Source organism: Oxyura jamaicensis, chromosome 10 (genome assembly GCF_011077185.1).
Source record: "Oxyura jamaicensis isolate SHBP4307 breed ruddy duck chromosome 10, BPBGC_Ojam_1.0, whole genome shotgun sequence".
NCBI lineage: Eukaryota > Metazoa > Chordata > Aves > Anseriformes > Anatidae > Oxyura > Oxyura jamaicensis.
Genome location: NC_048902.1, coordinates 3,751,902 through 3,774,596, shown reverse-complemented (window position 1 = coordinate 3,774,596; position 22,695 = coordinate 3,751,902). Strand labels below are relative to the sequence as shown.

Sequence of the window (22,695 nt, the reverse complement as noted above, 5' to 3'; positions counted from 1 at the left end):
TTTTGCATTATATGATCTTGTTAGTAATAATTTGCAGTATCAAAGGATTTTTTTTAAAAGAATACAAAATGAGAGGCTTTTTTCTTTCCAGAAAACAGAATAATGATTATGCATAAATTGTTAATTCAGTAGGACACTGTCATATTATTATTTTACGAAGACAGTTCTTATCTCTTGTATGTCACAACAGCACCTACAAATTAATCAGGACATATAAAATAACTTCTTCAAGAAATCATTTTACTCTGAAAATATTCCACTTACCAAAATGACAGAGAATATAGTCAAGGACATGCAACCACCAATATCTTTCAGAGATGAAAAGTTGCAGTTCAGAACAGTGAAAGTATATTTACATCTGCCTGGTAACTTTACGTGCTGCTCACTAGTCAAACTATTGAGCAACAAAGTTTTACTTGAAAATTTGCAAACGCTCCAGAAAAGAAAGAGTCTAATTTTCTCCAGTTACACCAGATACACTTAGGCAGCTGGATTTATTGATCAACAAGCTCAATAAAGCCTTTTGCATCTCAAGCAAGTCCAAAAGAACAGAGAATTAAAGATCCAGGAATCACAGTCAGACACAAGCAAAGCAAATCTGCTCCATGCGTTATGTTTTACACGTGTCATCAGAGAGGATTCACTCTATTTCCCAGGTAATCACCTTTATTTCAGATTTCAGCAAAAGAGTCATTTTCAATCATGTATCTCCTTGAAAAGTTCAGAACACATGGCTCTGAAGGGTGCTTACTTCATTTCAACGTTGCGTTTTAGCAGCTGGCTTAGAACAACACAGGCCATGACACTCTACCCCCTAAGAGCTGCTGTTTTGGCATCCCGTTATCTCAGCTGTACAAACCCCGTTCTTTTTATGACAAAGCCAACAACCATGCAGCTGCACAGTGACCCAGACCAGCTTTACTGATCTGGAAAGAAAAAAGGCAATTTTCTATCAGATCAGCAACTGAGGGAATAACGAGATCACGTATTCTGGCAACAACATGGCCTTGGTGCAGCTCAAGCTTAATGCTTTTGTAAACAAACAAAAAAGTAGCACTCAAAGCTGTTCAGGTCTTTCAGTTTTAATGATTTCTTTTTAAAATAAGCCTTTACAAAGACTTTCAAACAATCACTTAAAACACTGGCCTCCGTTGGTATGAAAGTGCCATATTTTATAATTTCTGAGAAATGGTCTCATTTTTCTTAACTTATTTTTGCCAAAAATGGAAACGTTGCTGTTCAGAAAGGGAACTTGTCAGGAGAGGGCCTAACGTCTGAAAATTCAATACTCTGAATGTTCTTCTGTAGCAGTTTGTTCTTCAGTGATACGATACTTTGCAAAGTACCACAGGACAGGAACACTGAAGATTTAACTGTCAAGAACATTTTTTATACTGCCTCCAGAACATGTCCTTTCACAGCTAATGCGACCTATTTTAATGCTAGCTACCAGGAGTTATTTGAGACCAATGTTACAAAATAAAATCCCTGTAATTTGGAACCCCTACTGTTCTCCCTGCCAACACAAAGAAAAAAAGAGTGCTTTTGAGAAACATATTTCTGTGCCAGAGATGGCTGTTTCCTCCAGCAGCTCTGCAGCCTTCCTAACATGACTGCATCACAAAGGCATGGAAATGTGTCCGCTCATCCATTTCAGTTCTTCTCTAGACAAATCTAGAAGACAGATTTATCCAAAAGCGTGGTTTCCCGGTCCTGTTAAATGCCATGCTCTGCATATGAAGTTTGTTCTTCTGTTTCCTGTCTCCTATACCCTCCTTACTAAGCATGCCTGTAGCATGTCTGCAACAAAGCACCTCTCACTTTCTGCTTCCAGCAGTCGAGCTGTCTAGCTGTGCTGGATAGACTGCTGGGACATAACCCAGGGATGCTGACTGGCACGTGGCACTATTGACTGGCTGACTGGCACTATTACTGGTCCCACCACCAGATACGTTCCCTGCCCATGTCTAAGAGCCACAGATCCTTCACAGGTACTGTGTTACAGTATGTATACTGTATGTACAGTGTATGCGCTCCTTTTGCATACATCCAGTGAAGAAATATGGAAGAATAAAAAGGATCTCACTTCTCCACTTTTCCCATTGCACTAGGACTCCTCCCTGGCTCTCTTGATGACAGAAATACGTGAACTCCAATATTATAAGCCCGAGACTCCTAAAACTGAATCAGCTAAAGATTTTTCATTAAAGGAGGATTAGGGCATACCATTATCTCCTTTGCAGAGGAATGAATTTAGCTAAATGCCCTTGCCCTTGAGTTATTTGGCTTTTTACTAATTCTTGCTCTTGGATGAATGAAAAAGAATCTTAAAGCTGTAGAATCACTTTTGAAAATCTTGAACTTACACAGCCCGACCCATAAAAAAAAGAAAAGAGGGATGTAACAGTTGATGGATGCTTAGTTCAGATTTTTCACACATGCACAGCAAAAAGACAGGAAGGAACTGTAAGATATGTATTCCAGCTTTACATAACTCTGAGTTTGCTCTCCAGCTGACAGTTCAGAAAGCACCATCAACATCAGACAAAGTGGGTGTTTGGTCAATACAGTGCTATGAAGAAAGGACAGGAAATAACTTGGGGAGAGAAGAGGAAGGAAAACTTGCATACTGTGAAGGTACAGCAAAGGAAGCAGACAGGATAATTCATGGAAAGACCAAAACTGTAATGTTTTTACACTTGGTGGAACACAATCTCATAAATACACATTGCAAGCATAAGGGGAAGCTACATCACTCAATGCTGCCTATAATTTGAGACTTTCTGCCAAAGGAAAATGGGCCAGGGCTGCAGTCTGTTCCTTTTAGTCTATAGGGAAAATAACTGGCGTAGCTGAGTTTACTTGGTCTCCTGCTTACAGGAGAGTGGAAGGGATAAAAGTAAAATTTGAAAGTTCTAGATTTGGGACTATAAAATGAGATAGTGAAACAGTTCTGAGGCAAACTGATAATATTCAAAATACTTTGCACACTTCTGACCTTAAAAACAACAACAACACCTCTCCCTTTGAAAGTAAAAATTCCAGCCTCCAAACCAGGATACAAATAGGTTTGTGCCTAAAGTCCAGCCAGGAAAACTGACCCACAGAGAAGTGCAGAGGACAGAAAGATGTATGCTAACACAGCAATACATTTTAGTGGGGCGAAATTTCAATGTTTCTGAATCAATTACTTTCATTTCTGTTCCATGGAAAATATCATTCTCTGTCCAGATTTCAGACAGCAGCCTAGGGATGCCATGCCAGACTTCCCTACAGGAGGAAAAACTCAAAATAACACTTTTCTTCCACAGCTGTTAGTGGAAGCAAGTAGCTGCGGGTAGGCTAGCAAGGACTACAAGTATTACTTTATAAATTTATCCTGGAAGCAGCGTAGTACATTGGTAAGTCTAAGATCTTCTGCCTTAGAGATAGGGATTTCAGTTTCACAATTCTGCCCAAATATTAATTCAGATGCTCAACCAATAAACCAGAATATTAATAGCCACCTCTTCAAGGACCAGAAGAGAGCTGCATTTAAGAAAGATTGTGAACAGAAAAAAATGAGTTAGAGCAAAGGCTGGGCCTAACAACACTGTTCGTTTGCTTACCACTTGGTTCATACTCCCTCTGGCTGAAAAATGTTCTGTGTGAGGAAGTCTCAATGTCTCAAATGTACAACATAATGTTAGTCCTTTGAAAGTATGTGACAGATCAGCTAAATGCTTGAACTGTGTGACAACTAGCAGGTTTTGTTTATTATTTTTTTTCAAAAGGAAAATCTGCTTCAGTGGCTGTGAGTCAACAACAAGATATTTTGGCAGATCCTCAGGTCTCATAAATTGTCATAAGTTTGAATGAAGAAAAGGAAATAGCACATATCTCAATTTCTTAATCTGCTATGTATGAATTCAATTAGTCATAATTTCACAGGATTTATCCCCAAAAGAAATACGGTATGACCTGAAAACCTCGCTTGCTGAATAGAAATCAAAGCCTTGATTTTTGTTAACGACAATAAATATTAAGAGAACTCCAAATTCCTCTATTTTCACTATTATAAACTGTATTACCACTGCAATACAAATTCTGTATCATTAATTAAAAAGCTGTATTTTTCTTTACTGAGATAATAAGTTTCTAGATTCTCCCAAATCCTAAGCAATCAATCAGAAGCTAGAAACACATTAAAATGCTACTAACACAGAAAACAACTTATATCTGAAATACAGTTTCAAGAAATCGATTCATGTCTGCTGTCTCAGCTTGTCCCAGGTCATGTACAATACGGTATTCAGTAAAATCACTGGAGGAACATGGAGCATTACACTTGTTTCTTAATAGTTATATTTGTACAAGCTTTATATAGGTGTATTTATACCACTATAGTATTTTGTGTCCCACAGAGGCTAACAGAGCTGTACAAGCTCTTCTTTGCCAGCAGCACTGAATCCAACCTACTGGGGCTATCAGCTTGCCAAGTATCCTGACACCACTGCAGCACAATTAACTTTTATAAACTTTAAATTCAGAGAGAAAGCAAACAAGAAAACCTTGTAAATACTTATCTCAGAGTTAATTATCACATGATATGAATACTCAATTTTTCCTTTTTTATGACAAACTCACAAAAGAAAAGGTTAAAAAAAATAAAGTCAGTAAATTGAACTTTTATATAGTCTCTTCTAGTTTATCAGAGTGCATATATCTATAGAATTGACAGAAACAACAGACGAGTAACACAAGGATACTTATAGATTCTAAAAGGAGTTTGTGTTTTTAAATACAATAGCTGGTCTGTATCCAAACATCTGATGTGATTAGACTCACTCCACAAGAGATTCTATGTTGTTTCACTACATTTTCCTCCAATTGTCAGTGTTAGAAACTTTGTATTTTGTTCCAAAGGAAATTATCTTATTACATCCCAATGACACCATTATTGTTTAAATAGAAAAGGGTATCCTGTTGATAGTTTGTACAGTCTCAGGCAAAAATCTCAACTCTGTTAAAATGAAAGTGTCTTTTAGAAAGCCCTTCTCAAAAAATGGAAAGAGAGCAACCTTCATTAAAAAGTTTTGCCAGTGCTTCCAGAACATAAAATTATTTTTAATATTACTTTTAAAAAGCGTTACCCTACTCCAAAATTATTCCCTGTCTTTAAATGTCACATACCACAAGATTACCTTCAGTATTTTCACACAAAAAATATAATGTTCACTGTACAAATCACAGTTACAGCAATAAAACTGATCTACAACACATGCAACCAGCGTAACCTTGATTTTATGAGCGTAGCTTATTTCTAAATAAAATTAAGGAGGCACAATACTAGTAAAACTGCATGCAGAGACCAAAATGTACTAACTAACCTATATGAAGACATACACAAAACCGTTTGTCTCTAAGAAGATATTCATAACCATTTAAGTACAAAAACTACATATAAAGTAGACTCTAGTAGTCTTATTTACTCAGTCAACACAGGGCCACAGCTTCACGTGTATTCAAGCCGGTTATGGCTCCCATATTTCTATTGTTAAGCTTTGTCTTAATTACATTGTATTCTTTAAACACTTGGCTTCATACCCATCTAGCTTCTTTCAACTAACTCAACCATGCATTTTAGAATTTAAATACACAGTCAGAACTGTGGGCGCTGAGCCCAGCCACCACAAGACAACAAGATGATATCATCACGCTCGGTCACAGAGGCATAGGCAGGGACTAGGGAGCTCCACGGCAAGCTGGACTGCTCCGCCAGGACCACATCACTTCGGAGGCTTACAGAGCCTACACGGCCAGAGCTGCCCAGTGTGGACCGTGCTCCTACACTGAGCTCAAGCTTAACCAGCTCCCGCAACCCTGGCTCTTCTGCCTTCCCACTGGAGGGTGTGAAGCTGGGGGGGGGGGCGGGGGGAAATTAGAGGTAGGCCTGCTTCTTTATGAGGGTTAAAGTGTTTGTGGAATTGTAAGGTAGCATTACATTCCAATTGTTCTTGTAAATAAAGGCTGCTGCTGTTGCACCAATTAGGGGAGCAAATACTAGACATTTGTTCCAGCTGTTCTATACAGCTAATGGTCTGCAAAGGACTCCATGACGGCAAACCCCAACCCATTCACAGCTTCTAAAGGCCGAACAAAATATTCTGAGCTTGATTCACATAACCTCTACATCAAAGCTCAAATTTTGTTACCCACTTTTATGTAGCCTTCAACAGAATTGCTTATACACTATCTGCAAGTGTCTGTGACACTTCATGCATGCACACGTGCACACCCACAAAAATGGGATGTGCACGCACATACATATGAAAGCGTAACCAAAGACAGCCTAGCCAACCAGTCCCCTGTTCGTAGCATATTCATAGTTTCCAGAATGGCATTTTAGCTACATTAAAATAGTGTAAGTAATTTACATATAACTGAAGAATTATTAAGCTCTGCAGATGCCTGGAGTCAAACTCTTGTCATGCTCAGACGGCTGGGAGGCATGTGGCTATCTGAATGGTAACGCTCCTGGCAGCGCTCCTGGCATGCCGGCCCCTCACAGCACGGAGACCCTCAAAGAAGGGGCAGTGGCGGTAATAAATGAGGCATCTTCCAGTCTTACCAGTCTTGCTGGTGGTTTGGGTTGTTTTCTGTTGTTGTGCTTTTGTTTTTAAGTGGAAGAGCTCTCTAAAGTGTTTTTCCAATCACCTCTATTCCTCATTGCTCTCTGATCTTAACACAATAAAGTAGAACATGATAAAATTATTATAGAACGTTCATTTTAGATCTGTTACTGTCAATGGGGTTACTGGATCTTGGAAATACAAAAGATGGATTAATTTCATTTTAAAAGCACAGTTCATCTCGGCTAAAAATTTAGTTAAAGGCATACAAAGAAAAACTACACTAGGTACTTAAAATCTTTGGCTGTGGATTTTGTCATTCATTCTGTTTCAAATAAACCAGAAGGATTTAAGGCTACACTTGGATAAACTCCTTCAAGGAGGCTGCCAGCTCTGTTGGCAGAGATGGTTCAAGGTCACAGCAAACACACTGAGCTCTAATCCCAAACAGTAGTGACTCCATGACTACCACTTCACTAGATCTACAACACATATATTCCTAACATGTTAATTTTTCAGGCTTAAACATTACGTTGTCATACTCAGATATGCTGAAAAATGTTACCATTTAGATTTAAATGACTCTGAGAATCGAGGTCAAAGTAGTTTCTAAAAGGTGTTAATGTTTCCAGATAAACATGCCTGAAACAATCACTCCATGAATACAAAAAGTACTTTCCCTCAAGCAATTTTAAAGCACAAACTACCAACACAGCATTCAAGACATGCAAAAACCACCCGTGAAATGCCAAACCTAAGCTGAGTATGCATCAAGATCACCATATTCCCCAGTACAGTTTGTTAGAAATTCCAGTATCTTCACCACATCCTGGCCATTCAAGACACAGTTGGTCATTAAGCCTGCTTTATCTGAACACCAAGACAGTATGCAGCTCTGTAATTTCTGCTGCTGTTCAGTATAGACATAGTGCAGAGGTGGGAAAAATGTTCCCACAATTTTAGTGTTCATTGTCATTTTTCGGGAACCTGCCAGCAGTGATCTTGACCAGATTGCTAATACATCCCCTCTATTAAGACACATAGACCTCTCTTACTACCCTAGGCTGAACATCATTTGACATAATCAGGTTTGCATGCGTGACATCAAAACATACAATTTCAACTTTCAACGTAGTAAAAACGACAGATAATAACGTCATCAAAATCACTACGACTGTGTCTTTAAGAAAACAGAAGTGGTAAAACACCAGGCTGCAGAATGAAACTATGCTGGACTACTTTTGGTCAATTTCTAACATCAGCAGAATTACTAGGCCCCCAAATCCTTAAGGCAGCTATTTTTAAACTAATAACCTGCCCACTGTAGTCCAGGCTGAATAAATTAATTTGAACAAAGCTCTGTAAGTATGTTCATCTCACATTGCTCCATAACAATTTAAAAATTCAAGTTTGAGGTCACACCATTTCACCTACACATTTCAGGTGACATTGCACACTCTAGACAAACCAGTTTCACCAATACTGCCAGAAAGATCAACTTCCTATTACACAATACAAAAGAAACAAAATATTGTCACAAATCCTTTGTTCCTGCTCTGGCATCCTTTTACTGAGGTAAAGCTCCCTCACAGGAATTTTACCTCAGCACCTCACTCCACCACAGCATCACAAACCATTTTTACCATAAACTGAACTCCACACCCGCCGTGTATACCCCATCGGAGGAAACCTAAGTGCACTCTCAGACATTTTATCAGTGACAGTGAGAATCTAAATAATGCAATTAACAGAAATTATACTAAGTTGGTCTGCTTGAAGGCAATTCAGGCAGCCTAAAACAGTCTGTTTGGGATATCACCACAAATTCTGTAAGCACATAGATTAGCAATGATTACCCTGGCTTCTTCATTACTTTCATAACATAATGGACATCAACAAAAAATAATCCTTTCCAGTGTGCATTTGCTCTCAAGTGGGCTTAAAAACAGTTGTCAACTGCAACCTAAGGTGTATGTAAATGAACTATATATATATATATTTAAGCAATGATTAATACATTTGAAAAACACCCCTATAGTTCAAAAATGTACATGCAGAATACCAGATGATTATAAGAAATCTCAATATTAACCTGAAAAAAATCTTCTAATGATTATCTTCTATTACGTGAAAGATAATCCATCTTACTATCTTACATCAATTTTAAATCAGAAGAAGAAATATTAGAAAGCAATATTACTGAGTTTTCTGTTTAAAACCTATGAACAGCTACACAGATAATACTATATTCTGCTCTAGATCCAGATGCAAATATAGCTGACTATTTCTCAGGCAAATAATAATACGCAATAAAAGGTATTTTAATTGTCACTCATGACATGACACACTTTTTTAATCCCTTGGTATAACATTCTGCTTACCACGCTACCACTGGTACATCCCAATACCGCATGCAAGATTTCTTTCCATTTATAATCTTTTCACAAAAAAAGACCTGAGTTCTAGCTTACACTCCAGTAAAAGAAAAAAGAAAGGCAAAAAAAAAAATGTATTAGCTACATGGTATACCCTTATATTAATCAACAGTAATCACACCTGGTTTAGTACACACTGTGTGCATAAGGAGATTTATTCTGAGTGAGAGAAAAAAGAGAATTTAATAATGGCATTTCTAGACAAAATAATTGCTAGCAAAACAAGTTCTCATAAAGCACCTTAAAAAAAAGTAATCAGTGGTTTTTGCCGTTTTCATAAAACTTTTATCGAAGTTTTAAAGGTCTGTTAAAACCAGCTTTATAAAGTGAACCTTACCGATGAGATGTGACATCATTTGTTGTCAGAAAAAGCATCAGACACAAAATCCCTCACATGAGTACCTTCCGTACAGATACCACAAATCATTACATCCTAAGGGGCTTCTGAGTCATCTACAGGATTCACCTTGCGTGAATGCATGCAAGTAGATGTTCAGAGAAACAAAACCACCTTCCAGGAGAGGTATCCACTATTTCTACCGTGATAATTATTCCAACTGTACTGCAGGGAATTTTTGAAAAATATTTTGCCTCGGAATAAAAAAAGAATAGAAAAAAAAAACGACAACTCGACACTCACAAAAGTGAAAAACTAAGATAAAAGCTGTACAACTATTCTTTTGTCAACTGCAGATGCTAATCCAAATTCACCACAAAAGTTTTATGGCAGCACTGATCTCCCCATAAAGTTGTCATCGCATGGGAGGGACATAAATTGGATCAGATGCGAAGTTAATTGGGAAGAAGAATGAAATGGCTGAACCGCCACTCGCAGCCTTTCCCACGGAGCCGAACACACACGGCGCGGACACACCCTTTCCCAAAAATTCGCTCGTTCGGGGCGTAAAAGGGAGCTGAAGAAGCCCGAGTAACCCCAGCTCAGGAATGCCAGGAATCCCCCGAGGAATGCGGGCGGCCCCCGGCCCCCAGCTCCCCTCAGCGCCCCCTCAGCCCACCTGAGGGCAAGGCTCCCGCTGAGGCGCCCCGCGCCCTCCCGGCCGGCCCTCGGGGAGAGCCGCGCCGCTCTTCCCTCACGCCCGGACAGAGCTCGGCGCCCTCGGCCTCCGGAGCGGTGGTGGTGAACGGGGCGCGGCGGAGCCCCGCGCTTCTCGTCCCCGCTACGCGGTGCCGGCCCCGTGAGGAGATCCGCGATGCCGCCGCCGCGCCCGGCCCCCCCCGGCTCCCCGCGCCGCCGCCTCTCCTCACCCGTCCTCCGAGCGGGATCCCCAACAACTTCGTGCCGCGCTCGCCGCCGGAGCCGAGCGCCAACCGCCCGCCCCCTCCTGCGGGGGAGGGGTCCAGGGCCGGGCCGGGCCGTGCCGAGCCGGGCCGGGCGGAGCCCTGCGGGGGCGCTCCCTCAGGTGAGCGAGGGGCGGCCTCGGGCGCGCGCGCGGCCGATTCCCGCCCACGGGCTCCCTGAGGGGAGCGCGGGCCTGCCTCAGGCCGGAGCGGCCAAAGCACTCCTATAAACCGCGAACGGCGGAAAACAACACAAAAACAAACAAACCCACGCGCAACAGCTCCTGCTTTGTTCAGGCTGCGGGAAACGGTGCCAGGACGAAAAGGGGCGGCCAGAATAATCCTCTGCAGCTGCAGCCCAGCGCCGGGCGCAGGTACCGCCTGCTGGGGGCCGCCCGGCGGCCGGGGCTGTTCTCCCCCGTCAGCGGGAGGAGCTGAGGCGGCTCCGGGCAGGGCCGGGCCGAGCGGGTGGAGGTGAGGGAAAGGCCGAGGGGCCGGGCCGCCGGCTGGATCAGACGGGGAGAGCACAGGCACCGCCACCTCTGGGCACGCCGAGGCTGCCTTCTTCTGGGTGATTTTCACGATGTCTTCGGTCCCCCTTCACCCGTACCTGAAGGAAGGCTAAGGAAGGCTAAGGACCCGAGTTTATAAGCGTCGTTCAAAGAAACTAACAAGAAAACCTGGAGTGACCATAAGCAACGCACAAGTTGGGCCGCAGTTAATATTTTACACTATCAGAAATTCGTTCTCAAGATTTGAACCACCTAAACCAAGCAGCACTGACAAAAATAAATAAATAAATATACATGGAAAGAAAAATATTAATAGGTCTGTCAAGAATAGGCAGAGAAATACAGGGCAGTGAACGCAAAAAGGAATAATTCAGTATTTAAGTCATGAAAACCATTTACAGACTTGTTCTGCTGGAGAACAGCATGGATAGGCACATGTCTTTCAAGTGCAGCTGTACAGGAGATCACGGCTCCTCACATTTATGCCACAGCTGCTCTGCTGTCACGTATATGTCAAAAAAAAAAAAAAAAAAAGCCTAGTTAGCAAATGCCTACAATGCAAACTTTAAGGAATTATATGGATTCGTGGTAGAGAATGCCCATCTTAGGATGTGTAAAGAGAAGAGGTTCAATGAGAAAAGTGACTACTCCCAATAAAACATTAATAAAGGCATTTCTGGGGCACCTGATCCAGTTTTAGGTTCTATGCTGGGAAAAAAAAAATACTACAGTTCACACTAATCTATAACACATTAAGAAATAAGTGCACTTTGAGAAGGTAAAGAAACATACATTCTCTAGTATTCTAAGTCTGTCTCTAGTATTCTAAGTCTGTACTTGTACCTGCCAGAACAGCAAAATGAGATAAAGCAAAATATGTTGATAAGTAGCAATATGACAGCAGTAGCTTGTGATAAAATACTATACTGGTGGTTAATCAGTCAAACTGTAAACTGGTAGTTAGAAAAATTCTAAACAATTTTCTAAAGAACCAACTAATGAGGTGTTTGCAGACATTTGAATGTTTTCCTTTGGTAAGGGGATGGAAGTATTAGGGTGATAGGGTTTATATAGACTGCTGTTGTGGAAAAATGCATCTATACATAATGCGCTAAATTCATTCTTCAAAATGCTTGTTGAAAGGAAAGCCATAGTTGTACTATTTCAGATTTTTCTGCTTTTGATGTATTAAGTTGATCTGACAGAAAATGCGTATGAGCCAGAATGGCCAGAACTTTTGTTGCCGCCTTGGTTTTTTTTTCTATGTATTTTGGCACTTCCTTTTCATATATATTTTTCACATAATCGGAGCCCATGACTAATCCTGGAGCTATTTAAGTAAAAGATTTATATAGTTTGCTTAGCTCCTTTCACTGCTGTTTTCAAAATGTACACAAGGTTTACCCTCCAACCCCCCTCTAATTGGTAAAACTGAGAATCAAAGAATGGGAAGAAACAACAGTAATTAAACCATTTTCCTCAGTTACATGAACCATGTGGCAGATGTCAGTCAGCTGAGCTCACAGATACACGTACATGTCTGTATTTTATTACAATTAAAGTGTGAAGAATTAGGCTGACAGTTTGTTCAGTCTCTTACTGTAGTTTTGTAATGTGTGACGGAACTGTATAGGCAAGAAAATAGTTCAGTAAAGAGGTGCATACACCTATAATTTTCAGGTTATTGTTAGATTTTAATTAAAACAGGTGCTAATCAGAAGTGTTATACAATAATACATTTCTGTTGCACTTAGAAGCAAACCAGAAAACAGCATAAAATACTATTTTCTTGCTAAAACAACCAAGTTATGATGACTAATAGCCATTATTATGGAGTCTATTTTTTTCACAATACATTACATATCAGCTAGCAGCTCAGGAGGCAGTGCAATTGCTAGGTGGAATGCTCAGTATTAAAGTGCTTAGGAAACTATTCTCCTGCATTACTGAGTTTCATGGAAGTTGTTTCATATTATATATTTTGTATTTTAAGAAGTCAAAGATGGGACCAGAACAATTGCTAAAACTCCCATTTAGACTGTGAGCATCCCATTTAGACTGAAAGAGAGAGCTTTCACTGGATTTTGACTCAAAATTCTATCCTAAACTTTATAAGCCCTTGTGGAAGGTTTAATCTGAACTTTTAAATGTCCAAGAAAAATGTAGTTTCAGTCAAACATTTTGCCAAGCAGTTACTTACAGATCTTTGGCATACACCAAACATGAGTTATAGGACCACTTGGTGTAGTAATGCTGCAAAAGCATTATGACTTTGTTCAGTAAGAGCTATAGTCCAGCTGGAATACTGCAAAAACACAAGGTTGTCTGGTGAGGTAAGAATCTTTGAAGGAATGCATACAAATACAGTAATAAGGTAAAATTGCACTGAAGGTGGAGTTAGGTCGCATACAGAATATCATCTCAGTGCAGGCTACCATTTCCTTTCCCACCCTCAGCCACTTAGTTTTCCTCTTCTTTAAATAAAGGCTTTGGTCCTTGTTTACAAAAATGGCTCAACACTATGATTAATGTCTCTCAGTCCAGGCAGTGTATTATCAAGCAGTTGTGAAACTCAATACAAAATGGAGCATGCAGCTAAAGCAAAAACAAACAGTAATGCTCTAGCAGCTTGTGCTGTAGATTAATTCCAGCTGGTAGCTACTCCAGCACAGCTTGGCTATTGTATAGCACTCACTAAATTCAGCTCTCCTTTCTACAGTCAGACTGTATTGTAAGTTTGGTTTTATAGGGCCATGCTTGGTTCCAAGTAATATGCACCTCTATCTCTTGCCATTAGACTACACATTGAACTGAACTATGACTTTTTATTAGTCTTCTGATTTCCTCACAGGAAAGGATCTGATTCAATAATCACACTATATAAGTACTTTGAAACACCATTTCTGACTCATCTTTTACAATATATATTGCAAATTTTCTCATTATAAAAGTCTAGATGTCTATTGCTTCAGAAGTAGCAAAATTATCCCTGTTATTAGTATATTCAATAAGATACTAAATAGATATTTTCATCTATTTCTTGTTTCAAGAAACAGTTGTCAAATTCAGGTCTTCTTTCTAATCTCTAACATTACTTTCACTGACTTGTTTCCTCAAAACATTTTATGTTAAACAGAGTTGATTCTAAAATTGTATCTATATTTATTCTCAGCCATTTATACAAATCTTAGGCACTTTTGAGTGGAATGAGCATGGAAAGTATGCTTTTATAAAAATTACAGCATTTTGGGTAGCACAGAACACCAAGGAACAGCTGTATTTAAAATATTAAATTACTCTGGTATAAATTTAATTCCAGAGGAGAATTTAGGTTGTTGGAAGAAATTTAATTTTACACTTTTACCAGATGGTTTTTAATGTATGACCTCTGCTTCCTCCCAGGATCACTAAAGGGAGGCCATTCTTTTTCCACCTTTGTTAGTCCCCCTCCCCCCCTCTTCCTCGGCGGTGAGTTTGGTGTTTGTTTTTTATATTTTTTATTTTTATTGTTGTTAGTAAAGACTTTTTTTTTTTTTTTTCCTAAGAAAAGCCTGTACAAATCCTAGATACTACCAAGCACATCTACATTAAAGTTCCAGAAACCACTGTAACTGTACAGAGCCCTGTTTGGACAAGATCAGCTTTCCTGCATTCAGCTGTGCCCATGCACAGAAACTTTTTTTTTTTTTTTTAGCAGGTAGCATAGACAGGGTTTCCATTTTGCACAAATATGCAAGGTTAATAATTTGATAGCATTATCAGTGTCTTTATATGAAGAAAGTTTAAATGCAGCATTGTTTCACTCATTGCAATCATAAATACTGGTTACTTCATCATTGAATTAGCATTATAGGAAATTGAATGGCTCCAAATTTCTTCATGGGTGTAGCTCTCAAAAGCTATTGCTCTTATCTGTTTTATAATAATGCCCTCAGTATTAGGGCATCTTACTTGGCATTACTGAGCTCCAAGCAGATATTATACATCCATACCACAAAATGGTTCAACTTAAGTAGACAAAAGATTTAATCACATACAAAAAAAGAATACAGGATGTACTATGTTGAAATAAAAACCTATCATAGCAAGGTAATGCAGAGACTGAGGAATTTAACAGTTTTGTCCATAATACAAAAAATAATATTCATATGCCTAATGTTAAGAAGACTTAATCATTTAAAGGTTAGTCTAACATAAATATTCTCAATATTCAGGCCTGTATGGCATCCAAAATATTACATTCTGGAGACTGAATATATTCTGTGTTTCTCAGAATAAAAAAATTCAAATCATATTTTTATCTTTAAGTAAATTTCTTTTATTTGCAATTTATGTAGGAGATTATTTTGTTTTAGGGTATGCAGGCATTTTAAAACATAACTAGCATACCAAGGAAACTAGAACATAAATTAAAAATTACTATTTTGTATTTTAAAATGTACTGTTGATATACGAGGATGAAGTTAAATTTACATAATGTATCTACGAATTAGTCCTGTAAGTCACATGAGGATTTGCATCATATTCAGCTATCTTAAAAATGTGATGTGCCTTTGATAAGAGTTAGGACCAATATCCAGACAAGACTCTCAATTTCCACTGAAATCAAATTATTTCCATAGAGAGGTAAAATGTTAACTATATTCTTTAGACTCAAGTAACTTTTAGAACGGAGAGAAAATTGCCTATACCCCATGTAAAAATATGTTGCTAAAACCATTCACTCCCCCCCCCCCAGCCCCCATAGGCATTCATAAATATCTTAATTACTTCTTTTTGTTCCCCGACTTTTGCACAAAAATAAGGAAACATTTTCACGCTTATGGAAGTCTGTGGAAGCATCTGATTCAAAACCTTTCGACGTAACAATTTTGGTATGTCGGCAAGTATACTTTTATGATGTTGTGCAATAGCACCACCTGGTGGATTTAATTATTTTAACCATTCTGCTCCTTCGACAAATATCTGATTAATTTAGGGAAAAAAAAAAGACCGAAAAAAAGTATTATTTTAAATATTTTTAAGATATTTTCTTATCTCTAGCTACCCCTTTTAATCAGGTGAGGGAAGACAATGTAGGTAGTTTTATGAATCAATATTTCAGAGATACAACATTTCAGAGATGCCCAATATAAGAAACATTAAGGATCTACTCACAAGGTTATTGCTCCTTCTATTTTAGAGGTTACACATCACTCCTGATTCTCATGCAGTATCTTAACTACCAGTGCACTGAAGATGAGAAAATATTAGCATCTTTGCAAATTTAGGCAAAACCCAGGAAGACACATTAAAGAATACAGGTCTTAGAGGATTGGAATTTTCAGCATTTATAGGTTTTTCTTGTCAGGCCTCACGCAGAAGACTGCTCAAGCACGTGCTTAACTTAAAATTCCTTCTTCAATCCCACTCATTTAAATACAACATGAACAGTTATTCAAATTTTAACATGGAGAAATACTTAGAGCTGAACATACCACTTGGAGACTAAAGAGGGGGGAAAAGGAAGGGGGGGGAAATGAGGGCGTGGTCTGGAAGCCCCTTTCTTTTTCAAGGAAAAGTAAAACAACGTGACAACATACTTTTTTTTTTTTTTTTTTTTTTTTTTTTTTTTTTACTCACTTGGACGGTGAAAACCATAGCAGAATAAGGTCTACTGTCTCCTAACTGAAAAAAATATATATTTTGTATATATTTGAAAAATAAATAAGCAATAGATGAAAGATTTTATCTATAAAAAAGAGTTACGCTGAAATAACAAATAACACTGCCATAGTGTCAGATTCACCACGTTAGGAGCCAGTGGAAGGGTTTGCATGAAATTGAGAGCTTGCTGAAGGGTAGTATATGAAAATCTTATCTCCTCAATTTGTACTTCCAGGAAGGACTTGTAATGTGCTTTATGACAATTGTTAACCAAACCTCCAAATAAAGCAAAACATAAGTATTTGTACAGTAGAATGTACATTTGTATAAGCATTTTATGGAGATTTTTTGAAATTATTTTTTTCAGTTTCGATTGTGATCTGAAATAATTATTGTTTTGTACAACTCTTAAAAAAGTATTCTGTGAACTAAAACCAGGAAAAAGCAAATGAAACAGACTCCGGCAAATTAGTTCATCTTGGCCTTTACTATGGTTTATTCCTTGCTTTCTTTTGAAATAACAAATACCAACCTGTGTTTCCATTTCAGATCCCACAGTCATTCATCGTCTAGAGAATAACTTTACAGCCTAATTGTGAATCAGCCCAGAACTTTTAAGGTATCCTCAAATCTTCAAACACGGAGGCTTCAGTGACAAAATAGAATCTATCTTTGACACTCATGCAAAGTCTACTTGTCTTTACTGGGGCTTCAAACACTCAAAGATCTGTTCATAAATATTTGATGCTATGCTGAGAAACTTAACCGATACTCCAGTTTTCAGTTAATACTGTTTACTGTTGGCCTAAGTTTTTCCTGGTTAAATAGCATTTCGTGACTGTAGAGGGTGCTCTTAAAGTACTAGTGATGGTAGTAATATTCTGCAATCAGTTTCCCTTTCTGCAAAGTTTATCAATGTTAGGATGCTTACATTTAGCAAATAAAATTGTTACACAGCTAGTCTTTTATTTTGTATGTGGGCAAGAGTCACTGTCCACATCTGTATCCAAATACATCCCCGGAAATTTTTCTGCAGTTGGTTTATTTTTGCAAGTATGTTTTTGCCAAACAATGATAGTATCTTCTGAGAAAACCATTGATGCTGTCTAAAACAAGTTGAAAGAAATACTAAATAGAGTGTATTTTTAGTTGCAAGGCCATTCAAACCTGGATAAGATCTTAAAGTTCCAAAGAAGTCATTTAAATATTCACAAAACTTCTTTAGTTAAGTGAAGTTGATGCTCCCACATTGTGCTATCTGGAATTCTGTTGGGAAGAATTTCACTTTATTTTATTTTACTTTGGTTGGTGGATTTACTTTGTAGTTTGGTTGATTGCTCCACCTTTCTTCCAAGATACGTTTTTTATACCTCTTTAACTGAATTACCCGGGAAAAATATCCTAGATGCAACAGACTAAATTAAAGTTTGTCCTGCTGTTTTTTTCTTCAGCCTTATACATATGTATATGTTTACATTTTAATATAGAATTCTAAGTTCCCCTCATTACAGCCAACAAATTATTCAGTTAATTCTATATGCTTGAGAAATGTTACCTCTTTCCAGAGAGGGTAGAGCCTGCAAACATGGAAAGATAAGAATTTGACTTCAATAGTAAGAATTGCATTAAGCCAGCTTTAGAGTTAATAGTTCTGAGGTCTGGACCTTTTCTGTGAGACCATGACTAGGTTGTAGGCTTCTGCAAGCACTGCCCTGTCAGTCATATAGTTGATCAGGTGTGAACTTTGACTGACATGACTGTTTCAAAAAAAAAAAAAAAGGACTATACTGTTAACATACACTTAGAACAGCTAAACTACTTTCTCTTGTATAGGCAATTATGCTTGGAGATGAAACATATGCTGCAGAAACAGAGTGTTCCTAATCTATTTTTTTCCTAACAACAATTACTTCCCTTCTTATATTGGATTTGTATACCTATGCTGAGGAGGTACTCTTAGATATGGCCTTAGCTAAAGAAACTTTTACAGGTGGTCACTCATTTGAGACCAGGTCTGAAGAAGATATTTGTTATAGTTACAGTGTCACAAAGGCTGTTACTCTTGGCATTTTTTTTTTTATCAAAAACAAAACAAAACCTACAGCTCTACTATAAGCTCTGTTCAGAGCACACAAGTCAGTGCAGCTTGTTTTGTCTAGGGAATCCCTCTAACCTTTTTTGAGTAACTTCAGCAGCATCTACTCTGGGGAGACTATGCCAAGATTACTACATTAGGAAACCTTTCAAATGCAAACCAAGCCTAACAAATGTTTGCTGGCTTCTAATGAGGTCTTGGCCTTTTGCAATCCAGTTTCCACATCAAATTCATCATTCTATCAACTTGCAGGTTAGGGCATGTCCCTTAACATGTTTGCGTATTACATCATACAAATGGGACTTTATGTTATCTAGGACTGTGACTACAGGCTTGCCATGTGAATAGTCAAATAAAATTCTGTTTTTGTGAGAGCTGGCAATATGAACTACCCCATACATCAGGTAAGTCTCCTCTATAGTTGTCTGAGGTCCTGTGTTGGAAAATACTCTTGATACAAGCCATGCAACTGCAGGGAACACAAAGATGGACTGAAGACAGGGAGTTTGTCTTATAGGGCTTACCTTCCTCAGGATTTAGTACTAAGTACTAATTTGAAGAAACAAATGTCTAGGCTTCCCCCAGTTTTGATGACTATTATGAGTCATGCTTAATTCTCTTTCCATTGCAGCATTTCTAATGGGCAGTGTTTTCACTTCTGTAGGAGAATCTAGTAGGGTATCACCTAAACATCCCTGTTTCTGGGATTCTCAAAACAGGAAGTTAGAAATGCAAATCAAGTAAGAGTCAAGACTTGAACCAGATTTATTCTAATCACTTATCTTCTAAGCACCGAGCTACCAGGTAAAATATTTGTGAGAAAAGATTGGCATACATTTTTAACTGTAAGAGAGACTTCAGAAATATATTTTGGAGATTTTCACATCTCTACAACTCACATTAAAGGACTTGAATGTCAGAAACATGGAACTCAAGACCCATCACCCTTTCTTCAGTCTTTAAGAACGGCCAGTCTGGGTATAACCTATCAGTTTTGGTAATTTCTGTGGTAGATCCTCTGTCACCCAGTGCGGAAAGAGGTGATGCCATTTAATTGTGGAGTAAAGCATCATGATACCAAAGTCTCTGCTTACCTAACCTGTAGCCACTCTCAAAAGTTACCCAACTGTCTAAATTGAACTTGCCTTTACTGGTTCCTTTTTTAAAAATAGTCCACAATTCTAGAAGAACTTAAAAGCTCAAACAAAGATCTTGCATTGTACAGTACTTACATATTTTAAGCAGTGAAAGCTGTAAACGATGCATATGTTGGAATGACAATAAGACAAATGGAACCTTTCACTGGGAGAATGCAAACCAGAAGACAGATAGCTTGTTTTGCTTTGGGCAAGGCATGAAGGCAAACATTTAAAATGGGGAAACTCCTCTTTGCTTCTGTGGCCCCTCTGAGCCATTACATTAATTACTTGGAACTATTTACCTACTTCCCTTCATCTAGGCCCCAGGTGTAGACACTCTGGATACTGAAAATGAGTTTCACTCTTTTCACTAGAATAAAAAAAAGAATATGTGGAAACACTCATCTTTTCCTTTCTGAAATCCATGAATGTGAGGTCATATGGCATCCTAACATATATATCTTATACTTGCTTGTTTGTTTTTTTTTTAACAACCCATACTAAAATGTAAGAGTGGTAGGGGGGTCAGTGACGCTTCTCTTTCAGAGTACAATGAAAATATTTGTTTAGTGTTGTTGAAACAGCAGAGGCAGCTGGCAGTGTCTTCACATTTGTGTGTCTTCTAACACTTCACTACAGAGATATCCCTAATCTTTGAAGAAAGACAAATCTACTTTTGCGAATTTTCTAACCTGTACTTTTCATGCAGTGCCTCCGATAGCTTTCTTTTGTGATCAGAATGTTAGCCTGTCTTTAAAACATATCCTTAAATTACAGCCAGCCAGATCCAGGCATTCAGTTTTACATATGTGAAGCTAGAGTATTAAAGGAGGCATTATTCATTTAGAAAATAAACAATCAATCACATTAGAAAATAATAATAATAAAAAAAAGTAATCACAGCAGAGGCTCAAAACCTCAATTTCTAAATTAGCAGCAAAGAGGATCTAAGATTCTTTTTGGTAAGCTGTCTCAAAGCTCTTGCTCAGAGTTCCCCTTCCAACTTCTCTCAAGGAGGAAAAAATGGATTACACTTCTTCTTGTGCTCTTACAGAGAGGTTTTTCTACTATTGATTGTTTTGGAACACAACAGACTGTGGGACACTGACTGTATAAATATATTTAGATAATGAATAACAGAATCCGCAGCTATTTGCACAAAGCGTATTCAACTTCTCCCTTACCAATAAAGACTATCAGTCAATCCCAGGGTAGCCCAGGTCATCTAGGGGTGGCTACTGGGGCTGGCTCCCTCCTGTCACAGCTGTCTGGCAGTGGGCCCACCCTCAGGAACAGCCAGCTGGCTTTGCTGTGCATTTCAGCTTCCTCCAAGTTTTCATATGGACCTGTAAAGCTGTTGAGTTTATTTTCCCTGATCAGTTTATTTGTTGTCAATCCAGAGAATTTTCCCATTGCCATGACTACTGTTGATGCAGTCACCTTGCACTTGGAGTTTTCTCTATGGCCTCTCTACTCTGACATTTCTGCTGGTCTGCACTGGCTCTTCAGAAAGATCAGATCTGTTTTGTAGATTTTGTTAGGTTTCAGGTCAATTCAGCACTTCTCTGTTCTAATCTTATCACTTGCCCAGATGCACAAGTTTCTCTTCTCAATCTGCTATCTTCATTAGAGCAACAAATGGCCTCTAGCAGACTGAGACTTTGAGAAAAAAGAAACCTTCCTTCACTTTCTCTTGTATTCCAATAGCATACCTGCCAAACTATATAAGCTGTTACAGGGTAACCCTTCATTTAGAAGACCTTTTTAGAGCACAGACACCTGTGTTAATCATTAATGATATATACAAAACTAGATTTTAGTCAGAAATATAAAACTTCTATGTAGAACTGTGACCAATTGCAAAGCAAATAGAAACAACTTATTCTACATTCATCTTCTGGTGTCAATAGAAAGGTGTAAGTAGCATCTGTCACAAAAACAAAACTTAGAATTCCAAAAACGTAAATCCACACATTCAAAGGTTTTCAGAAGTGATTTTAGGAGTACCTCACTATAAAGAGTGAGTACTCTCAGAATAAAGCAATTACTTCCCAGAACGTTTGTCTTCCCTCAAATTAAAAATACAATGTGTGCCCAGAGTACATAAAGACTTTCTTTATATTCCCAACTAATAATCAACATTTTTTTCTGGAGAGAAAGATATCTGGCCAAGCAAATATAAGAAGATATTGTAACTCATTTAATTATTTTGCTATATTTTAATGTCACTAGATTAATATACTGTTGCATTTAGTTACCCAGATGAGTGAGAGATCTTGTAAAACCTTATTTTTTTAATCCAATTATTTTTTACTATATGCTGTCTTCTTTTTCAGTAGGACAGTGCTAAAATATTTATAATGATATTCATTGCATTATGCAACCTCACGATCTTAGTTACTTACAATCTCAGCTCAGTAGCACCAGGTTTCACACATCTGTTGCATGAAAGCCTCTCCATTTTGTCTTTAATCACTCTTAACTTCTGGACTTTTTCTATGATTGCAGTGTCCTTACTGAGATGGGAATTTGAATGAGGAAAAATGGTCCATTTCCAGGGGAGATGAATTGAAGACCCTGTCATGTGTCACTAGTGGCATCTCTACACTGGGTTACTGGTAAGTGCAGAAGAGATCATTACTCCAGCTTCAACCACTCTTCTCAGATTAAAACAATGGTAGTCACAGGGATAGGAAAAGACATTCAGCTGTTTGAACAGCTGTTTCTGTTCACTTCTGAAGAAAGGCAGTCAAATCAGGTGCAGTAATGCCTGCTGGCTAGGTTGGTATAACAACCGCTTAGTCATATAAACCATGGCCATCATCACATCTTCATGTTGCAGACTTCATTGTAAAGGCACTAACAAGTTTCATTCAGATGCTATTCAAATCTGCACCAGTTAATAGAGTCATCTCATTCAGCGTGAACTATTTGGTATTGAGCTAGACTCAAATTCAT

General features: G+C 38.4%; 1 protein-coding gene and 1 long non-coding RNA gene across 4 annotated transcripts in view; one reads left to right on the top strand and one right to left on the bottom strand.

Moving 5' to 3' along the window:
• CGNL1 (cingulin like 1) overlaps positions 1–10,739 on the bottom strand; it is a 56,981-nt gene extending 46,242 nt beyond the window's left edge. Inside the window, exon 1 of one of the 3 annotated variants that reach the window (XM_035336287.1) lies at positions 10,634–10,739. The gene's annotated coding sequence lies outside the window, so the exon portion shown is untranslated. Of the gene's footprint in view, positions 1–664; positions 863–9,757; positions 10,021–10,633 lie in introns of those variants that run through there. The other 2 variants (XM_035336286.1, XM_035336288.1) reach the window with 2 other exon arrangements.
• LOC118172395 lies at positions 10,323–22,453 on the top strand. The gene is made up of 3 exons (XR_004753678.1): positions 10,323–10,719; positions 17,053–17,122; positions 22,246–22,453. It is a non-coding gene; the product is annotated as an uncharacterized LOC118172395 (long non-coding RNA).
• Positions 22,454–22,695: the final 242 nt, after the last annotated feature.